Source organism: Bombus terrestris, chromosome 8 (genome assembly GCF_910591885.1).
Source record: "Bombus terrestris chromosome 8, iyBomTerr1.2, whole genome shotgun sequence".
Taxonomy (NCBI): domain Eukaryota; kingdom Metazoa; phylum Arthropoda; class Insecta; order Hymenoptera; family Apidae; genus Bombus; species Bombus terrestris.
In genome coordinates, this window is record NC_063276.1 from 1174779 (window position 1) to 1191165 (window position 16387).

At 38.1% G+C, this 16387-nt stretch overlaps 1 long non-coding RNA gene across 1 annotated transcript; it reads right to left on the reverse strand.

Annotated features, from left to right (window-relative positions):
• Positions 1–11976: 11976 nt before the first annotated feature.
• On the reverse strand, positions 11977–15399 carry LOC125385567. Its single transcript, XR_007224989.1, has 3 exons — positions 14038–15399; positions 12298–13959; positions 11977–12205 (listed from the first exon to the last, which is right to left on the reverse strand). It is a non-coding gene; the product is annotated as an uncharacterized LOC125385567 (long non-coding RNA).
• Positions 15400–16387: the final 988 nt, after the last annotated feature.

A 16387-nucleotide genomic window follows, 5' to 3' on the forward strand; every position in this document is an offset into this window, starting at 1 on the left:
TTCGCGTCACCTTTCGCGAATCGTTGCGTGTAAATTCTACTCGAAGTAGAAAACGTCTCGTAAGTCCAAAACAAATGGTTTTCCGACTCGTGTTTGTTAAGACTTTACTGCCAATTTTGGCGAGTACTACGCGTTTCCAAAAGTTTGTCCTCGACATTTTAGGACAATTCTGTATACAACGGGGAAGAAAAGTAAGCGGACAGGTGGTAGAGCTATCGATAAAGCATAATCGAACTGACACTAGCGTTATACAAGCTACGACCGAGAGTTATGTACAAGCGGGAACGAGATGATTCCTTAGGCAAAAATAAAAAGATATTTTCCTCCGAAGCTCGGTTTCCGATAAATTCGGCTTTGAAAATTTATCAAGTATACTCGAGCGTACTTAATTATCGACTAGATACAAGTAAACGAACTATTTGATGTTGTTCTATATGGGAAAATAAGTAAAAAATGTGCAATACAATTTTTCCCGCACCCTGTATATTACAGTTTTATCTATTATATGTCTCACAGTACATAGATCATGCAGCGAATAATTCAAATTAATATGATATTTACATTTTTGCGTAAACAAGCTGTATTTGGAAAAACATCGTCTATTTATCTATTTTCACTAACTGTGCATTTATTTTCGACCGCAACAGATACTGCCGTATCTTTGCACTATGTGGATTTTCGCATCCTGAATTTTGTCAAAGATACATAAACATATAATACAATAGCAATCTAAGAATCAATAATAACACTGTCGACCAGACTACACAACGTTGCATAATCGTGTTTAGACTTCGATCTGCCCCCCAGTGGAACCCATGGGCAACGGGGTTAAGTTCGCCCGCACTTCAGCGGTATCGTTTCGCTGTCCATCATTTCCAGCTATCTGTTTTCTACTGGCTCGATTTTTCCCTAAGAAATGCTAGACCGGCGGCGTCGCGGAAACGCGGTCGTGCAGCTGTGCCGAATCTAGGTCCGATTCGATTGAGAATCACGTGCACATGCTGTTGACTGCACTTTGAAATCGGGACTGCGTGGCTTGCGGGGGAGGGCGATAAAGCTTACACGCGCCTCCGCGTTCAGATTCGTTCGAACGAGGACGAGCCGAGGTTCGGTTTGTGTATGCATCGATCACCAATGAGTACGTATTATGTATCTCGGCGATAGTTTTTTGACACGTGCGAATTGTTAAGCGCGAGACAGATTCGCGAAACGTCTTTGGAATTTCGGGCTGACCAGGCGTTGGGTTATACTACTGATATCGGCGCGACACGTGCGGATCATTCTACGTATTTTGTTTTCTTCGATGTTTGGTTGAAAAACTATGTATGCGATGTATACAATATACAGAGTAATAAATGTATAATATACAAAGTATTAATACGGTATCAATATACACAGTGTATTCGGTATATTACAGGGTGTTTGTTTCTCGTAAAGTGGAAAACTGTACCAATCGTTGTATCGAATCGTGTTTGTTCAGAAAGCGATATTTATTTTCAGAAAAGCACGTAATGTACGATTTAGTGTATGGTATTAGTATACAGGATGCCTCAATCTTTTTTTTAATACAGTGTACTATGGTATTTTACGAGCAAAAATGAAAAACAGAGGTTGATAATTGTTTCGATGGATTTTAATCGTTTAGGAATCGATGCTTGTTTGTAAGAAATACACAATGTAACCCGTGTTTATAGTTATGATAAGGAATATAATATTTGCAGTCTAATGTAGATGTAATCTAGATGTAATGTAGATGTACAAGTAGATATAACAATAATTAATTTAGATTCGGATATTATAATTTTGTATATGTATATACAATATTGTTTATATAAATAAATAAAGGTTTATATTTATATTACGATTCCTCTTCCTCGTTCTTGTATTTTGAATCTTGAGCCAAAATAGTGGTTAAAATAAAAAATTGATAGTTACAGGTTTTCTACTTCCAATGAATCTAAAATCTCAGAAGAAAATATTGTACAGTTGTTGCTGTACAGTTATTCCATAGTTTGATTTACGACCTCGCTATATCGTGGCCGCATTATACAATGAATTATTGCAATAATTGTCTATGAATGAATCGCGTGTATGTGGTGTGCGCTGTTTGATAGCTTCGTTTGAACTATGTTTTCATCCCGTCTTGAGTACTTCGAGTCTAATGGAAAATGTGTCTTAAAACAGCGAAACAGAATATACGCGCATGCGAATATTGTAATTCAGCATTTATATATAAATGGATTCTAAATTCTACATTGTAGATATTTTTAATGGATCTAAAATTATGCATTATGCATATCGTAGATGGATCCTGTGAATCCTGTATCGTAGATATCGTAAATAAATTCTAAATTGCAAATAGGTCGTAAATTCTATATCGTAGATATCGTAGACGCATTCTAATATGTAGGTAAATTCTAAGTTTATATGGTTAGAGTAAATTGTAGAAAGTTTGGATTTATCACGTCTGACAAAGACGATTGGGACTGAAATGAGACTTCAAATAAGCTAGGACTCGAATAAGATATCAAAATAATCGGACTTGGAATATAGTTTGAGCGTTTTATTATTTGAAACGTTCGATCGATCGAAGTGATTGTAATTTAATTAATCCTTTGTGCTATGATTTGAAGACGTCAGAATTATATAACGATGAAATATGAGAATCGAGATGTAAAAATTGAGAAAGATTGACAGATCGTGATATTCCGATTTGCTGACTTGTCTGGGTTCCTTGATTGATTATTAATGTAAATATTTTGCACATATCGAACTTCCATGCTTTATATTGTAGTTCTGATAAACTTTGATTTAGAGCAGTGAAGGTCAATCAAAACAGCAACCGGTTTATACTACTTACTTCGCACTTGGCATATGGAATATTCTTAGTTTTCATCTCCCACATGTTTTGCAAAATCGTTAAAATTATCTATGATTTCATTAATTAACGATAACGTTGTTATTGCAAGTATTCTGCAAATAGCTTTTGTTCAAATTTGTATGGAAATCAACAATTGCAAATTGCTCGAATCAGGATCAATCTCTTTTCTTGACCGTTGCCTTCTTCTCATCTTAGTTTCTACGATTCTTCTTATTCTTCGTTATATTTATACATAGGATTATAACATGCTAAGAGACATGCTATTAGTCTCGTTACAGCGTTAATTAATTTTTAAATGTCTCTGTACAAAGCACATAACGTATTCGTATAAATTTTTATTATACAAGTATTCGAATACTTTCTTGATTCGATTAAAAAAGGAAAAGGTACGGTGATCGTGAAAATACATTCGACGAATAGCAATCGTCAGACTGCGGATCTTTGTGCAAACATGGGAAATTTGAAAGTGTCAAATTGCACAGAATGCGCGTAATACGAAGAAGATATACAGTGCTTCCTGTAACATACGGTAGATAAAATAATTTTCTATCGAAATTGTATTTCTTGAATTATACTCTCAAATGTATGAATTTGCGTAAAAATCCGTATTCTGATAGTCAGAGTGCGTGGAAAGCAGTCGGAGTTGCGCGGAAACTAGACCGGCGAAGTTTGTATAGCGACGAATGATATTTCTTCGTTAGAGTTGCGAGGATCAAAGGAAACGTCGATGGAACAGAATGGAGGGATCAGTGGCTAACGTTTGTGCATGATAATACCGAGTCAATTGTTATTTCCTCGATCGTCATATCGGTTTCAGGTCGTACACGAGCCGACCTTAGACCTCGCGGCACGCGTCTTGCTTCTCTTCTACCTCTTCCGTCAGCCGTCTTCCTTCATAATATCTAATGAAATTGACCTTTTGTCTTGAAAATATAGTATTAGGTTATTCGATAAATTCATAGCGAAGCTGAAGCAGAAATCGAAAAAAGTATATTATAGTTCGTGAAATTCATAGAACGGGACCTATTATCGTTTTTAATATTTAACAGTGAAGAAAGATGGTGTTCGACTGAACAACTTGAATAAGTCGAGGGCAGTCGTCGTAGAATTTCCAAAAGTTGATAAATTTGGAGAATTATCAACTTCGTATTGATTTTGGTATTTTCCAAGGTCTGGATTATTGTTCGACGAACCTTGTACTTGTTTACAATTCTTCCAATCGTATTGCGTCCCATTTCCCGCTGATATTTTTCACATTCTCTGGATCAAGGCTGAACAAGCCGAGACGCAAAAAAAGTAAGTATAACTAGAAAAGAACTTCATCGAAGGGGAAGTAAACATGTTGGTTGGTGAGTTTTCTCGACAAACCGGAATCTTCAACAGTGTCTGTTGATCCTCTGCAGTCACCGTCAACATTTCGTACACGAATGCAATTTCTCGCGAAATTATACGTTTCAGTTGGATCTTTGTAGGATAAATATTCGCGAAAACTATGGAAGTGGCATTTGCAACAGAATTTTTCGGTTTACAAACCGATGAACATAGAACGACTAAGAATCCAAGCGGCGAAATGCCGATAAAACCTAACGAAATTAATTTCCACATAATCAAAAGTTCAAATAGACGATTCTCCTGTGCGCACAGCGTTATCATAGAAGCACTCCCCGATGTAATAAAGTCGTAACGCGCGCAATAAACGCGCACTGCAACGCGAGCCGACGATCTAAATTGAATATGTAGGGTAAACTTGGAAGAAATCATTCTGAAGATCGGCTACAACGAACGCACAGTAGGTAAGAACGTTTGTAATCGAAATGCTTTGCCAATGATACTCGCCATGATAATGCTCGTAGTCGTAATACAAAACTTGCGAACTGTCGTCAGCGACCTGTCAGCACGTCCTCGCTCACGCGTGTCTCACATCATTGACGTAAATCGCGGAACACATAAATTAACTTACGATGGAAATCGAGAAATTTTGTTTTTAAAACATGAATGGAATACTAAGATGGGTACGTGTAAGATAACATTTTAATAGCTTGTCATTTTCTGTTTTCGGACACGCAGGTATTTTGAAATATGAGGGAGGCTGGTGAAAATTTGCAATATTGAAAAGTTTAAACGTGAAGTTTGAATACGTTTTATTTAATTAGATAGAAGGTGTTCGTGAATATTTGGTAAATAGAGATATAAAGAAACGACAAGAGGTATACAATCTGCAAAGGTGTATATAAAATGTGCTAAGCATAGCGTTGTAACATTTAGCGAAACGAATCTCCATTTGCGAACATCAAACTCAATTTGTTTGATTACGTTTATAAAGACATGGATTTGTATGACCATCTGTAGTCTATCTACGTATAATTAGATAATTATAAAGCAAACTTCTTAATTCACGTTGGTATAATGTTAAAGATTGAAGAAATAATTCTTTGCCCCAAATTCAGAGAGTGTTAAAATTTTCAAACCTATAAATCAAGATTTCTGTGACGTTTGTTGATAAATGTAACGAAGGATGATCAAATTCTTTGAACGTGAATGAATTTTTTTAATTAATTACAATTCCTTTAGCTATAGAAATCTATGTAATAACCAGATATTCTTAATTAAGAGATACATCCAATGTCAAGTATAAACAAAAATTCGAAACTCCGAAGAAACGAGATATTTTAGCGGTAAAAGTTTAAAGAGCTGAAGAAATTCAAGACATTAAAGAATCACGATACTCTAATTACATTGTCAGATATAGAACAAGAATCAAAATGCAAAATTCCAAAGAAACGAAAGGAAAGGGATCGAAGAAACGAATAGATCGTATTTTCGTGTATTTCGTCAAACGAACAACGAGGACACGGTTCAGCACATACGCTACTACAATATCACTTCTTTATTTAGGAGGGCAGTCACGGTGAACCAGAGCGAGCACCTAACACGCAGCATTTACGATAGGCCAGACTCAATAGGTTAATGGTAGGGTTTACACTAATCGAATGGGACGGAACTCGAGCGAACCGAGAGCAGAGTGAGTGGCGAAAATAATTCAGCTTAGTGATCTAATTCACCTATTGCCTCGTTCGGTCCTGGTTAAACGATGAAACATGATTGTGCCTCTGGCTGAACAGTAATTGGCATAATTGTTTCCCAACTGACTCGACATTTACAAGATTCTTTCTCAACTTGAACAATTATTCGACAAAGATATCGAGTATTTTCTTCAAAAATCTTCCAATCCATCCTTAACGTAACTGCTTCCCAAATGTCTAAAGATTTCAAAGATTCTTCCACAAGTCAAGGAATCATTCGCAAATTATTCGATAAAAATACAAGATATTTTCTTTGAAATTATTTTACATCATAATTGATATAATCGAAGCATAACATAATGCCAAATGTTTCAAAATTCGAAAGATCCTTTCCTAATTTAGAGAATTATTTACGAATTATTCTGTAAAACTATAAAATATTATGTTGACAAATTTTCGAAAAGAAATATATCTTTTTAAGCGTGATTTGATCGTGTTATCGCTTTTTCGGTCTAATCATCCGACAGAGTGATGTTTCATCGAGTTAGACTTGTATTAACCTAGTGCACTGTTATTGCACGGTAACTCTATCTAATTCAGCCGATCGTTAGTCTCAATGCACGCGCTGGAATAATTTTCTGGCTGACACCAGGCCAAATTGCAATTGTCCGCTGTCGCTGCGCCTTTAATCGATGAATTTAAGAACAAGTGGCCCGGTTCTCGTTTCCATTTCGATCATAAATCATTCGCTCCTTAACCCTTCGAATTAGACTCTATAATTTATTGGCAGCGGTCCGTCTGCTCAACGTGTCCTCGAGTTGATTACTAAGGACTTAATTTCGAGCTCCGTGTGTGTAGAAAAAATTACATCTACGAATTGAAAACGAGTGTCGAATTTTTCTATTTTCTAACATTCGATACTATTATTTTTAAGACCCGATTTATCTTATTTCCCATTTAATTTAGCAATTTTACACTTTCGAAATTCCTATAAATGGATGAAAATGCACAGTGCTACTAATTAGCAAAAGTAACATGCCGTAATTCAAACGATGCTTTATATGCGGTTCAACTGCACGGTTGAACTAATCTACAGCTGAACGATCTAAGCTTCCTGAATTGACTCGTTGGACGGATGCGTGCATTATGCAGAGGATGGTGGGGGAGGGTGCGTTGCTAGAAAGAGCCGCGAAAGAGACACGTGGAAGAAGTAGGTCTCCGCCAGTGTTCGTCGAGGATCATCCTAATCTGTGTTACCATCCGTACTTACCTCATTGTCGTTGACTGATCATGCACCTTGCTCATGCACATCGCCCCCCGCAGTGTTGCAAGGCATTAGTGCACGCGGCCTGACCTCTGGCCAAGCTATCGTCGTCGGCCGACTGACGCTGCTCCTCTGCACGATTGACACACAACGTTATCGTGATTATCGTTAATAAGTGGCAGACACGCAAATCTACCGAGCAAATTTTGTCACCAGGACCTGACTCATTCTTGTCCATCTTTTTTTCAGGCTGCGCCGAAATAATCGGTCGCGACGCCTCAGACGTAGGTCTTTGGTTTTTTAACCCCCCGGTCAGCTGTATGATTAGGTCATTTCAGAGTCGACTGTGGTGAATGAATCAAGAGAATACAGTTTTAGAGCATACAGTGACTATAAAACTTATCGGAATATTACCCTTCGGAATATTACCTGCACATTTCATTTTCATAGCAGATTTTTGCGCTCTTACTTTTGAGGATACTACTAAGCGAGCCACGCAAAACGGTTAAGAAAGATTATTTTCTATGTTCTCACCGGTATTCTCTTTGCAGAAAAATGAATGTTTCTTATATTTTGAATCATCTTCGTCTCTCTATCGATTCAAGTACCGATCTTACCGAATATATTACCAAATTCATGCTATAAAACACGATCATAAGGCTTCAGAAAAATCTACAAAAATGATCACTGATAACGCTTTTATTTCAATCCCCGACGAAAGCAGAAAGAGGAATATCCATGGCGGATATGAGGAGCAGATGAAGATCAAAGGCAGAGCTTCTGTCGATTGCCACAGGAGACACGACGATAATTGCTCGTTATCTATTTAGAAGATTACATTTACCTTGTTGAAGATTACATTTGTCTTGTCTCGTTTCTCTATTTGCCAACGATTCTATATACGATCAAGGAATTTCTCGACGAGGAGCCGATACAAATTGTCTAGGGGAGCAGCGCGTGAACACCCGAGTATAAAAATACAATTATGGATGCAATCTGTCGATAGTTGTTTTGCTGATTTACGCCGTCGAGGTCCAAGTTCAGACGCCACGATCGACCTGGCTGTGTCGATGGAACGAAGTGGTGTCGACGACACCCTTATCGTTATACCGGTCGGAAAACTTTCACGTCGCATAGCATCTGCTCGCTATGTCGATAGACACATACACTGGTTCACGAAAATGCTCCAACACTTGTCATAGAAAAGTTTTACGTCCATAACGTGTGTGTAATATAAAACATTTTCAGATTTCATTAGCACCATAGTGAAAGTCAGATTTTCACGCACTTGTAGGAAATCCGAAGATACAAAAATACACAGGTCGCGGATAATATACGAAAATATGCCGAATATCTAAAATACGCAGTAATATACGTATACTACTCGTTGTAATATTTAATAAGTAACACAATTTACATGGATGCCATTCTTTAAATTTGTAAAGTTACGAGGCTGCATACACGTTTCCCAGTCTGATCACGATTATGAACTGACGACAAACTAACTAGAAATCTGACCCAAACCACTTTGAAGATACATGTGTCGGTGATTATGAAATGAAGATGGCACGCAAAGTCACTAACAGTGATTTATCACAGTGATCGCAGAATCACAATTACGGTCGTGACGAACTTCATTCACGAGCGCCACCGTAATTTTTTTTATCTAGGACGAATTTGCTCCGTGTGATCGTAATTCTTCGTCTCGATTGAATTTTTTTTTTTCTAATAAAGTACTTCGATGTAGCTTGCATAAAAATACCAGCATATAACGTACATTTATTTTGTCTAATATTGAAAATAAAAAACAATTCAATTTTCTTTTCTTTCTCTTACATCGGTATCTTAAAAAGTAAAATACTAATTCTTCGTCTCGATTTCGAACGAACGTGATCGAATATCACTGGCGATTCACGAGTAGCAATTCACATCATTTCGATTTTGCTTAAAGCGATTTTGCGCTGCTTTTATTTATATTAGAATCATTTGAAACTATCTTTGCAAAGTAGTAGAAATTGAATTGTTAGATTAAGTTGGTTGGGTTAGGTTAGGGTTAAGGTTAGGGTTAGGGTTAAGGTTAGGGTTAGGATTAGGAATTGTAGGATCGAGTTGGTTATTACGTCGTTAAACAGAATTTCGTTCACGCGTTAAACGCGAGACTTTAAATATTTCGAAATGAGAAATGCGTGACTTGGACCACTTTCGTAATCATCGGCACATATTTAGAAATAACAAGATATTTAGTACGAGTATATGTACATTTCGCAGAGATCGCAAAAATATTTAAGTAATCAGTTATCCATTTAAACCTCGATATTCGGTGAGACCACATTTAGCATATACTTATCATATATTTAAAATAACTACTCATGCTGTATACTAACTTTTTATTAAATATATGTACTTTTGCAATAAATATCTCGTAATTTCTATACACCTTCAAACTGGTTTCAAATTATACCGATATAATCATGACAGACGTGTCTCGTTAAAGCGCTAATGGAATTACAAAATGATCGGGTATCTGTAATTTATATTTTTCAATCATGTTGCGCTTTTATGCGTTTACGTTTAATTACGTTTCGATGCTTAGGCCTTAATGAGTCAGAGATCCCAAGCCTGCTAAATACGCCGAGTTGAACCTAAACAGCGCTTGACTGAGAAAACATTGGTTACACAATTGTCGTAACCGGTTCGTAGAAAACACACCCTGAACGTTGCTCCGCGGAACATGCGCCTCTCGCGTGTAATTACACGCGTTATGCAATTCCACTCGAATTTTTTGTCCAACTAATCTGTGAAATGCATCTATGAAAGCCACGGCACTTCTCTTTACAAATCGCATTGACATCAAAATAACATACATATAAAATCGGCTACTTGATGAACCTATTTATATTTACACGATTTGGTATATTAAAAGCGAACACAATCGTTTCTAGGGTCAAACCGGTTCATGGGCCAATATCTACCGAAAATAGAAGAAACGTTTCGTAATGGATGTCTTAACGCGAACTTAAACGAACTTAAACTCATAATAGAATTTCCAGCTACCATGAAGTTCCATACGACTCAAATTTTTATATCCTTAAGCTCTTCGCGCTTTCTATAGCCCCGCTATTAATAATTTCACACGTAAGCCTAACGCAGACCAACATTCATCAAAAGTAAACGAAACGTGTTTTAATAAAACTTTCGTTCGCTACCAAGTTTTATCAAACTTGAGTTTCTCGTCTTTAGACTGTCAGCTTATCCTTTTCGCAGAATCTTTTCGGCACTGATTTGCGTTATTCCGGAAGAAGGCCTAACTGGATGTTATAATTTCAGAAAAGAGACCTGTTCTTACCTAGCCGAAACCAGCATTCACGGAAAATAGAAGAAACGCGTTTCAATGAAATCTCCATCGACCGCCGTCAGTTCCGTCAGAATCGAGCATCGGCCTCGCTCGGCTCTTCCTCCTTATCAATCGAAGCTTTTTCCGCGGCAGCCGACTAAATATTCGGAATATTACGCTGTTCTCATCCGCTTCTCGTTCTGTTATTGTTCTATATTTAAACATGAAACTTTACCCCTCGGCAGCCAGTGCAACAATTATTATATACATAAAAGACGCGCTCATACGTAATGGCCGTTCTCGCGGACAAACACGAGAGATATTCAATAAGGTGCATGACACATCCAAGCTTTGCTCTCTCCCCTGGTGAAAACAGAGACAGAGATAGAGAACGGAACGGAACGGGCCGCGCTATCTTGGACATTCACATCGGTTCAGAGGTCAATCAATTGGAAATGAGAGATGGCGAGAAAAAGGTTGGCGAAGAAGGCGAGAGTGTGGTCGCGAGCGTTGGAAACCGGCCGTTAATGGTCAGCTGCGTTATAATTGAAACCGGCAGTCTTTATTGTCGCAATTATTCTCGCACGGGTAATGGACTTTTTTACGAGACGCACGAGAGAAATTTGTTGGTACACGGGAGACACGCTGGTCGGCAATCCTTCCCCTATCGCCCGATGAAAATCGTGCGAGATCACGGGGAGTATCTCAGGAAACGCGTGGAATTAGAATCACACCGATGGTTCGTCGTTTCTGTGAAAATGGGTTCGTCCATCGTTCCCAGATGCAACGTATCAATAATAAACTTCTCTTGCCTATTTTCTAAGATCACCCACCATAGGGTTTTATTCTCGTTTTCTATATTTCTTCATCGTTGGATATGAAGTACAGGATATCTTCTAATTCTCTGGTTATTATATCAAGAACCAGCGATGTCGCGTAATGTACAAAGCAAGATTGTGAATTTTAAGATGTCGAAGCTTAAGTGACTCGAATAAATAATTACGAACGAGAATAAATAATTTACGTTACGTGGTAACGTGATCGAAGCCAGAGAGATTCTATTACTCGAGCAAGAAAATCAAAAATAATAAAATAACGTTGGAGGTTTCATCTTCCAGACAATCGAGTTACATAACTTGTCAAGTATACGTAAATTTATCTGATCATAACTAGACAGAGTCATAGAAATGTTGGAAACGCTTCGTTAAAATAACTGGATTTATGTATGAGCCATTGGTGAACCTTAATTGGGTTAAATTTGAGTAATCTGCGGGACGCACGCGGAACTTTAAACTGGTTGCTTGAGTTAATATCAAGAAATTAACCTTTCCGCTGCAGAAGCCTCTGCCAAGAAGCAATCACGCGGCATGAATGTACTTACGAGGTATACGCGCGTTGGTAATTTTGTTTGAGACCATCATCTTGCGATTGCATTGTCGGAACTCGTTTGCAGAGGAAAGATTAACCTACGATTAATAAAAATCTATTAAAAATACTCTTTCCCCCGTTATCTCGTAAATTATAGCATAAATTAGAAGTTGGATTATTAAATAATATCGTAAAACGTACATGATATATTCATAGAAAGTATCCGTAAGTCTGCAAATACTTTCATAAGCCACTATAACGTTTATGTATCATTCCTCTATTTTTTAAATAAATAGATCGTTTATTTTGTAAGTGGTGCAGGTCCATTCGTGACTCTGAAAAAACACACTGGTCTAGTTAATTTAAAAAAAAATATTATATAAACGTAATGTAAATGATAAAAGTATCATAATGAATTTACGCTTACTTAAACATATAGAGAAATGGACAAAGTACGTAGACCTCAACAGGACTTTTCAATCGATAGAAACGCGAACACCTCGATATTTCGAAACAAAGGAAAACACCACTTTCGAAATAAACGATCCATAGTGCCTCTTGAGAAATTTTGTTTGAGAGTAAGCGCTACTCCCACGCCGCATTTCTACCGAATCGTGTTTCGGCAAGGCTGTTTAATATTTCCACGAAGCAGTATCTATCATAGGACCACCCAGTGACGAGACATTATTTTGCTAACACTCTCTTGTTCGTCACAGCATTAATTTACGAGCTTGTAAATTCCGACTTGACGACCGCTTTGAAAGCAGTTGCGACGCGACGCCTCTATAAAGTTTATTTCCGGTTCTTTTATGAGAGAATCGCTGCGATGCATAATTAACTGAAATCGCGTGCGTTCTCTATCGTTCCAGAAATTACGTTTCTCGAAATTAATGGTCGTCCTACTAATAATTCATCGATTGGAGCAGAGTAATACGACCAAGCGACCAATTAATTTGTTGATCGAATCCTTGTATTCACAAGAACATTTTTGTGAATGACTACGTTATCTGATTTATGGTTTGTAGCTCGGTTGCAAGTGAGGAAACGTAGATGCCAATGACTCGAGATATTCACCCAAAGGTCGGTTTACAATATTTTTAGACCTCCATGGGGTTTGGTGAAAAACAAGAAACAAACATCAGGCTGAAATACAAATGGGGTCACGAAATACGACTGACCCCAGAAATTATGTGCGCATAATTGGATCTCTTTAGGCTCCGAAGATACATGCGTATGGCTAGATAACGGTATCCTACTAAAGCAAGAAAACCATAAAGTTACTAAAAATATCGATCAGAGTCGGTCTATCTGAAAAATAAATAACTTGTTCTCTATTGAAATCGATATTACCGGAATGTAACTTTGTCTAAAAATGAGATTCAGATATCTGTCCTTTCCTTCTTTTCTTTCAATTTTTTTCGCTACCATTTTTTTGTACAATATGCATTATCGAGACGTTTGATAATATTTACGAACCCTTTCTTTTACAAAAGTTTATTGATAAATTACAATTTTGCAAAATACACGAATATTTCTCGCGCGCTTTCCCACGCTTTCTACGTTATCGTTTTACAATACTCGATCAGCTAATGTTACCAATTTACTCATATCGTTTGGTCAGATTTTAATTTTCACCTTCGTTTTGTAAACCTGTTAATAGTTAATAATAAGCTAATAATTCTAGCGCGCACGAATTTTTCAACGTCCTAGCCTATTAATACTACGAATAACGGACTCTTTAAATACTTTTATGATCTCTGTGACATGCACTGCCACCAAATATTATCTCCTATCTTCTATGTACATTTTCACGATATAATCGTAATCGAATCGATACAATCGAGTCTTATTGCAGCGCTAATGAGACCTCAAAATATTTCGCAACAACAGGCGTAATATAGCGTCGAAGAAAGTTTCGTACAGATGTTCGAATACTTTCGCGACTTACTGTACCTACCCTCGATATTGGCCACGATCTGGCGGAAAAATTGGCACCTGTTCTACAACTCATAAAAGCAATCTCATGGTCGATTGTCAGCTTCATGCAGGAATCTCTTTTAGCCTGGTAGCCAAAGACTTGTTCGCAGCCCTTAAATACGAATATAATATTATTTATTTATAAAGCAAAACGACAGCTACAGGAATCAGTAAACAAAGAAATACTCACGGGATTGGCAATCCGAATAACGAGTTGGCTCGTCTCCTCTCGGTGAACCGATTAAACGGGGAACGGGCTAACAAATCTGGTCAACAAATTTCCACAATTCAAAACAATTAAAAAAAATTAACCTTTTCGTAATCTTCAACCCCCTAGAACCTCCATGTATCGTTGACTCGTGGCCTCGTGTAGGCTATTCTAAAACGTCTGCTATAATCGAAAACAGTGAGGAAAGACTGACCTTTTTGTAATCTCCAATCTTTACTTCCCTTCGGATCGATCAATCGTACAAAATATCGCCTTATCTTATCCGGGATATAAGAATACATCTCCGAAGGGGAAACGAAAGAACGAAGGGTCACGGGTCACGTTCGAAGGGTCGATTCCTTAGGGAGCGGCGTTCTCCGTGTTTGAATCAGCCGGTGAAACTGGCGGGCACATTTTTTCGACGGTGATGGCGCCGCCGTGGCAACGATAACCGATAAGGGACACGAGTTACACGCGCGATAACCCCGTGGTAACTCGCGCATGAGGTCACGCCGGGGAGCGGCACGCTTTCCTCCTACACGGCCGACTTCGTGGCGTTTATATTTAGATTATCAATGGCCGGCCAGGGTATACCAGGAAACACGGACACGCTTAGAAGAAATCGACCAGGGATTCCTGGAAATCGGAATCCGGATTCGTGATTACGGATACGTATGTTTTCGTACGATGCCCGAAAACTGCTCCCCGCCTAACTCGCCTAAATCATTTCGCCGACTAGTGACAGCGGGACCGCCAGTGAAGATTCAGGCGCGTTCACGTCGTTCAGACGAATTGATTCGCAGTGACAGATCTGTATTTGCCTTTGATGTTGTTTATTTGTCTTCAACGAGAGTTATGCGTACCGAGTAATTGTATAATATATTATTCAGCCACGGTGTACACAAACAGACAGGGACCAAAGCGAACAATTGTGTTTAGTTAATAAACAACGAAATTTAAACTTCGATACAACTTGAATGGACGATTAAAATGATTGTCTGTGTACGTTAAGTGTTTGTTCGATGCTTACACTTTGAATGCTTCAAGCTGTACAATGTTTGCGCGGGATATCTACTGCGTGAATGCTCCAAGATGTACAATGTGCGTTGTCTGAGAACGTTCAGTGCTAAAGATTTTCCAGTGTTTGGATGTTACACGAGTCCGTGTTTGTCCGATGCGATTCGAATGACGAAGTTTGCGATTAACGAAGATGGCTAAAAGTAGAAAACTTGAACATACGTTTCACGCATTAACGTACATCGAAATATCTAGGCAGTCGATCAGCTATTCTATTTAAGCCTTTGTCATCGAATGTCTCCACAACGGCGGCAATTATTGGTTCGAGTATTTACAGTCTGCTTCGACTAGTTGATAGTGCTACCAGAATAATACACCGACCGCAAGGGGTTAACAATCCTCGATATTTAACGATAGATAGCTCTAATTGTACGTTCAACGCGATTTATTCGTGTTACGTGCTAATTTTCTACAAAGTATACATTTCCAGTATATATCTTGAAACTTCTAGCTAGTACGTTGCAACTTCATACACTGTCGAATTAGCTTCGAAATTAATATAATCGCGGTAGTCGTATCTTGTCACGGTTCTAATAAAATTTGAACATGTCTTATGCAGGGTGTCCGATAACGTGTGCTATAACCGGGTGGAGGATGACTTTACGCGAAAGACTAAGTCGCTTCGTTTCTGAGAAAATCGAGTTTAAAACTTTCTCGAGTATACATAAACTTGGCTAAATCTGCACTGAACGAAGGTAAATACGATCGACAATGGTTTAAACTGCGTATGAAAATAAGTCAAAAATGTGGAATACAATTTCTTCATAGGATGCGTTGTTTTCGAGAAAAATAAATTTGAAAGTATATCATGCGCGTGCGTTGGATCAGTTCTTAAACAAATTCTATTTTCTTGAAAATGAGGCCTTAAATCGTTTACTCGTTATTCGTATCAAATCGATACGTAGCCAAATTTAAGTATACTCGACGAATCTTCAAACTCGATTTTCTCAGAGTAGAATCGTTTGTACCAGCAATTACAGGACAGGCTTAAGGACAGACATAGCCAAAGACTCAGCGTTCAGACTGTCGATATTTCCAGATTTTCAACATTCTCGTCAATATTGACAAATATCGATAGTCTGAACGTGTCTTCGCGGTTTTCTATGGTAAATGTTTAAACTGTTTTATATGGTAACTATTGGAATTACCACACGAAACGACGGTGGGAAATCGAAACGCCAGTGAGTCACTGATTCTGTACAGTCGTTCCAACATTCGCGCGGGACGGCGCAACGAGAGCGATAAAAGGCCAGCC